At 38.6% G+C, this 7,431-nt stretch overlaps 1 long non-coding RNA gene across 1 annotated transcript; it reads left to right on the forward strand.

Moving 5' to 3' along the window:
• The first annotated feature begins 17 nt into the window (after positions 1-17).
• On the forward strand, positions 18-4,454 carry LOC117813329. The gene is made up of 4 exons (XR_004631393.1): positions 18-140; positions 3,451-3,569; positions 3,731-3,765; positions 3,846-4,454. It is a non-coding gene; the product is annotated as an uncharacterized LOC117813329 (long non-coding RNA).
• The last annotated feature ends 2,977 nt before the right edge of the window (positions 4,455-7,431 follow it).

The raw sequence follows: 7,431 nt of genomic DNA on the forward strand, positions 1-7,431 counted from the left end.
TTCCTGGTTTTGAAACACACACAGGGCAGCAATGGAGAAGTTTACCAAAGGAGCCATGCTGCCACAGTTTGCCCTAAAGTGCCAAACTTTCTCACATTTCTGCAGAGAAAAGGAGACAACAATGTGTGTTATGAGCCGCGGTGAGTGAGCCCAGGAATGTGTTGTCTCATAAATACACCTTTGTCCCTCTGTAGAGCAATGTCCAACTAAAGCACCTGAGGTAAGAAGAGGGGACCTGCTGGAACAAAAGGAGGGTTATGTGATATTGAGCAGGTGGTTGGGGAATGTGTGGACTCATACATCCAGCAGAGAGGATATTCATGTTGAGTTGTTTGGCTCTGGGTCGTCATTATGAGAAGTTTGCCTGAGACTTGTGTGTGAGGACCATCTATCATATCTTCATTATAAAGTCAGGCCAAACAGGTTTAGTGTGGTTGTTTCTCCAGCAGATATTAAATCACACCAGATGTTTATCATTACTGTTGTAGCAGTGATAAAGCACGTTTAAAAATTTGATTTAAATGTGAAACTTTTACAGCTTTCTGACTGTATTATGTGATTGACTGGTTGTAAATGTAGAGCTTTATTTCATACATCACAAGCTCATCCTTTGACCCACAGTATCTCAAGCAAGGTTTCTTGATAAAAGTGACCCGCACAGGAGCGAGGTGAAGTCTTACACTAACTGAGTTAAATATCTCACTGGTCACAAAACTGGATAACTTTAAAAACACTGAGGTTTAGAACTGAATGAGGAGAGACTTCTCAGTGTTTCTGCTCTTATTATGTGGAATAATTTTCAAATGACAGCTGTCCTCTCGTGTCATGATGTTTTTAAAGAAAGTGTTTTAAAATAGGAAGACATTTGAAATAGGTTAGGGCTTGCAATTATGAATGTGTTTATGAGTGTGTCTATTTTAACTGGTGTCTGGAAAAGAGACCTCAGTCTCAGTGTGTCCTCCCTGCATAAATAGAAGATACATATAATGTAATACTTTTAACTGCAGCTCACTTCCTCTTAATCAATCAATCAATTTTGATAGTGCCAATGCCAAATCATAACATTAGTTACCTCTAAGGCAGTGGTGTACTTGTGGGGTAGCACATCTGGTCTGAAGTCTCTGTAGTAGAGAAAACATCAGTTCTTCTGAGTCAGGGTTGGGACCAAGAACAGGGGTGATAAGAGACAGATAGCTGCTTCAAGTTAATAATCTGGCCTTTGCATCCATATTCACCAGGATGCAAAAAATCTAGAGTTAGATCCTCAAATTTTCACGAGGAAGGAACCCCAGATATCTCTCTTATTACTTGTGCCTTAATGTGTTTATATTAACCCTCTACTGTGGGTATCGAGCCGGAGCAGAGCCAGACCTTTTAGACTAGGGTGGCCAAACTGAGGCACCACCTTCTGCAGATGTGGCATGAAGGATATGTGCAGACCATAGACTGTATAAATAATAAACGTAGTATCCATGACGTCACCCATCTGTTCCTGAGCGCTGTTTTGAAGCCAATCGACGGCAGCAGCCATACTGGAAATGCGGAACTCAACCAGGCAGAGTGTGATGTAAAGGGGCGGAGTTTGAGCCTCCTAGCTAACAGCTATGTGTTCCCGACCGGGAGTCACGTCAGTCATGTCCTTATTTGGGCAAAAACTCGATATCTTAATATCTTCTGAACCGTCACGTTAGAAAAAAATTCACCCCCTACAGTGTGTGCCGATAGAGAGATTAGCTTCGTAGAGCCAAGCCGTTTTTTGAAACAGGCTGTAAACATGTTTATTAATGCTGCAAAGATCGTCTTTGTTGAATTGGTGTCTATGTGGTTTCTGGTGTTTCTGCAGCCAGCCTCAAGCGGATTCTCAATGAATTGCAGTTTATAACACTTCCGCATGGGCTTCATAGTTTGAGACCGGAGGTTGCCGCTTGGTACACACATTATCTTTTCTGTCTGATTGTGAACACCTTAACTACTTCCATTTCAGTATCAGACGGATGGTGTTTTTTATAACTTCATAAAAGTAAGACAACGAACTAGCAAAATAAACATTTTCTCAACAAAAATCTTAAGGGACTTAGAATTCAAGATTTTGAGGTGGTCATTTGGATTTTGGCTCTACCTCTTATCAGGAGTTAAAATTATACCAATTCTGAAATCTCCAGGCTACCTGCTGATCTCAAATGAATACAAGCCCACCCTTACATTTAACAGGCAGGTCTGTGTAACTACCTTGTGTTAACAGAATACCAATGAGAGACCGAAAAACCAAAGAGCCGACAAAACGCTCTCAAAATGCTGCCAGAAGCAGATCTTCATTAATCTCAACTGGTTCCCCGTGGCACACAGCTGGTGTCTTTTTAATTTTTTCACTCCTGCCCCTCAAACAGTCTGAGTACACAGCTGCTCTGGATACTTTACAAAAACATTTGGAAACATTAGCAAGAAAACTCTTCTTTTTGACAGACAGAAACTTCAAGCAGAACCAGACTCAAGGGGAACGGCCACCTGCTGGGACTGGATGAGTCAAAGAAAGAGGGATAAAGACAGACAGCCAGAGAGATGAGTAGTGACTAACAAACAGAGCAGCAACAACTAATACAGACTTAAATCCAAGAGTCAGAATATATGTAAAGTAATGACACATGACGGAAGGATAGTACGAGTAATAGAAGTTACGTAATAGTCGAAACCAAAGGTTTGGTATTACCATGAACAACTAGAACAATGTAAAGAAAAAAAATGATAGTCAAGACAAATCTGTCAAACATCAGTCTACTGTTTTAAAGTCAGTTACTCTGCTTCTAATCTGATTTCCCAGAGCAGTGTTTTAGCCCAACAGTTACATTTCCCCATGTAGAGGCTGCAGTCCTCAAAGCGTGTCATGAAATCTGCTCAACAATGTGTCACCAAGGCCAATCAGCATCAAATTTCCTGACTTCCTGGAATGCATCCAAAATAATCAAACCATCCTTCCTTCAAACATTGTTAAAGTTGTTTGTCTCCACTTGAGGACAGACCTGACTAAGCTTGACTTTTTACTTTTCACAGATCTACGTCAAGATGTTTATATTTTTGGAAACTTAACTTCCATTTATTGCGAGTAAATCACAAAATAAGTGTCTTTTTTTTTCAGGTGCATATCGCTGAAGCCAGCCAGAGTGAAACCTCTTAGTAACTTACTATTTACAGTGAAACTGAGACTCATTGGAAACAAATGAGCGGGCTCTTCTCCAGGGGTTTAATGTTAGATGTATTGAACAAAGAAATTATTTGATCAATTGCTTCTTATTTTGCAAACTGGATTATGAACAATTCAGCACACAGAGAAGACGCCTTGGCTGGAAGTTGTGTATCGTTAAGTGTTTGGTAAGAAGTGCGGAAAGTCAGCCATCACGCCCAAAGGCTGTATCTTTATCTGTGACTATTTTACTCTTTTTCTTGCCCCCATAGGATTTCATGAAGATATTGTTTGGCTGTGATGAGGCCGGCGCCGTCATCATGTCGGGCTGTCGATTCAGTGTCTGTCTCCTGAGCCTGCAGCTCTTATTAACATGAGCAGCAGTCAAAAGGTGAAAGGTGGTCTGTGGTGTGAGCGAGAGCCCTTTAATGATCAAGTCCGCCCCTCGTTTAAAGTGTAAATGTGCTCTCTCGGGCGTCATCACAACTCTTGATCATTAGAAAGAGGAGCTTTCATTCATGTGATAATCAAATCAGCTCTTTTCATCTTCAGGACAATAAATCGGGATGGTCCAGTTTTCCCCCACTGTGAGTAAAATCTCTTGTTTTTGACTGAATAAGTTTTACTGATTTGAAAGCTCTGAAAAGTTTCATTCACACATGCACAGATCTCCTCAAGACTTCATGACATTTTCAGGATGAGCTGCATGTGAACGTAAGTAAAAAATTTCACCCTGACTTTATCTGGAATTTTTCCTGATATAGTCCCCTTGTCAAATATCCACAAGAAGTCAGGGATGAATCAGGGAGCACACAGTGAGATGGGAAGAGGGGGATGATGATGTAATGCTCACTGGTGCAAAGGAAGAGCAACATATCATGGGGTGAATAAAAACATCCAAGGTTAAGGAAGAAGAAGAATTTTCAAGACAAGAACAGAAATGTGTCCGTCTGTTTGCACGTAGCATTGATATAAATGCAAAAACTGTCCACCATTGTTGTAAACATTACAATATGGCCTCCCAAGGGTGCTTTTGATGTCATGTCCTGCCTCCAGAGACTCGCTTCCCCCTGTCCACCACCTACATCATCTGACAGGGAGACGTCAGGCTGAGAGGGACATGTGTGAAAAGCAACTTTGAAACATTTTAGGGACAGAGCTCATTAAAACTTCTTGGAAATTTTAGTGATGTCTTTCTCAAAACCTCCTCGGGTCTAATAATCCTGTAAAGAACACTGCAGGTATGGAAGCATATATGTAACAAAATTAAAATGAAAAAGCGAATTTGAAAATTCCATTTAATTAACAGAAATGCTTTTTAATTTTCTAATTGTGTGCGCATTATTTGACTCATAATTAAAATTCATATTCAATAATCCTATTTGCATTTTAATTTTCATCTTCAACAACGCTAATTACATCACACAGTTAAAATTAAAAAGCAAATGTCATTTTCTTTTTCATTTTAATTTAGTTACATATATGCTTCCATATGCAGGAGCTTACATTTGTCAACAGGGATGCCAATCACAATGTGACACCACTCTATTTTTTAGCATCAATTAACTAATCCAAACTAAAGTTGTCTGGAAAACGAATTGGATTATTTTTAATGAGGCTTTATAACCAATACTGATGTCAGTGTGTCAGGGGAGCTCTTAAAGTTATGGCCTCACTCGGGGGGAGCATTGTGCTGTCCATGTTTTTATACAGTCTTTTGCTTCCTCCTGTAACTGTTATAAAGCAGACAAGAACAGGAATTTGTTGTTCAGCTATAAACATCTACAGAACCTTGTTAGTGGATAATATTATTTTGATTAAAGAAAAATAAAATCAATTACTTCCAGGTTAAAAATCAGAGTGCTGATGCTGATGTTAGCTTAGCTTGTTTTTGGACTGGATTTAATATTATTTCAGGGGCTGAAATACAAGCAGCTGTCTCTTCTTCATAAAAATAAACCTTGTAATTAAAAAGTGTAAACAGACTGAAATTAGAGAGCAGCTGTTGTGCTTTTTAGACATCAGAGTCTGCTGAATCACAAATTCAGGTGTCACAATCTGTTTTGGGGAGAAAACACTGGTACCAGAACATCTCTAAATTAGACATCTTACACAAACCACGTTTAATTTTCTGTATTTGTAGAGAGTTTTAACGTGAGTCAAAGCGTATGACAGCAGGTCACATGAGGAAACATGTTAGAAACAAACTAGTAGTTGGTGTCATTCCTGTGGAGCTGGCTTTTATTGATTGTGCAACGTTTCTAGTGTATTTTGTTTCTCTCATTAACCCATATCCTCAGGGTATCTGAGAGAGATTGTGTGGGCATACATTATGGAAATAAGAGTAGGATGCTATTAGTTTGTTGAATGTTACTGTACCACTGATTTTAATATGCTGCTGATTACAGCTCCTAAACATGCATCAGAGATTTAGTGTTTTCCTGAAGGAAGTGAATCAATATATTTATCAATGACTGATCATCAAAGTTCTTAATTTATCTTCTATTCAATATTTCAAACGGTAAATGTATTGCCCTCTGTGTGCAATATGTTGCTGGTCTTTACTGCCATCTGCTGGTGGGTTCTATTAAAGCGTTGACTTTTCTAAACATCTTCAGGCTGAGACTTCAATCTATAGATCAAAATGTAATAAGTCCAAGCTTTGACATTTTAGTACACAAAGAGAAGTGTTCATGACTCTACCACAGCTGTAAGTATAGTTTATACATATTTTTTTCTGTAGAGGTCAGAGCTGGGTTTCTGAGTCTCTCACACAGCTGTGTTTGAGCTGACCTACGTTTGATAGTCACAGATAACAGATAAGGAGCGTGTCAAGGCCTCAGCTGGTCTGTTGTGTTTTTACACTAAAGGTTTTCTAACGCAGAGGATTATTCTTAAAACTTCTTAAAGTAAAAACACCCCAAATGATTAAGTTTGCTTTTAACAGTAAATGATAGCACATCTTGAGGTATTGCATCTTCTTTCTGACTTAAACACCAGCACTTTGTTTGTGACCCTGACGTATTTCTCTGCAGCTTCCACACCTCTGCATAAACGATTCAATAGAAAGAATTGTATTTGTTTTCCACACATTCCCCCATGCTGCCCTCATTTTGTACTCCCTCCATCTTTATTCCTTTAAAACTCTAAATATTGTTTGATATTTTTTTTTATTGTTCTGATCAGCGTGAGGCTCGTAAGAGCTAAACTCTCTGTTGTTGGATTAAGGCTTTCAGGAGGGATAAACCTACCCAAAACCAGATCAGCTCCAGCAGAATAAAGCTGTTCAGTCTTGAGTAAATGTTTACAGGGTTAGCAGCTTAAAGTTTGGTTCTGTTATTAAACACTGGTTAAACCATTTATTGACATAAGAATATATTTTTGAACCTTTGATACAGATCAGTTGAAAATATTTAAAGCTTTAGAGGGAAGTGGTGGGGCAAGATGTTGGACTTGGAGGAAAAAAGGTTAAATGCTCTCAGTAAAAGATAAAACAAGATTTTTTTTGTGATTGCATGTATCATATTGTTTAGGTCTTAGTAAAAAAATAGCAAGAAGAAATATTTAGGTATGACCCTATAGATGTCAAAACTCAGACAAATGCTTCAACTGTGTAAATCCTCCATCGAGAAAACAATACACTTCCAATTTCTCAGTGTTTCTCATTTTAATGTATAGTTCTATTCTACATTGTATTCACCTGTAGTGTGAAGTTATTGAGAAGTAACAACTCTCTTCCACTGGTATAAACCAAATATTTCTCAATCTGATGACAGGAAAGAAATCTGTTGAGTTAATGAAAGAAGACATTTGGACCCGGAGGCCTCATACCGCTCTTGATTAAAATATGAAAAGGATTTTCAAGATGTTACATTTTTTAGACTCAGTTTATGAAATAAAGGACCAACAGCTCCTTCTTCTGGAATGTGACACCTCTAATTAATTGTATGCATTAGAGTAGAAGCTATATCTGAATTTGAAAGCTCTTTGATTAATGAATCAAGCACATACATTTTGGGCCCTGACGTTGACTTACTTATGTGTTACCTTCATGTTGGACTGACTGCATCAGTAACAGGGGCACTGATCTGAGGTTCACCACAGTCAAAACGGGCTGTGAAAAACAAGCAGGGTGTCCTCATGGTTCATGAAACATCATGCTGCCTTTTAGAGATAACTTGCTGCTGAAACGTGCCCTCTTTTCACTGCTGACAACACATAGAATTTAAAAAGACAAATAAAAACAAAAAGCG

Source organism: Notolabrus celidotus, chromosome 5 (genome assembly GCF_009762535.1).
Source record: "Notolabrus celidotus isolate fNotCel1 chromosome 5, fNotCel1.pri, whole genome shotgun sequence".
NCBI lineage: Eukaryota > Metazoa > Chordata > Actinopteri > Labriformes > Labridae > Notolabrus > Notolabrus celidotus.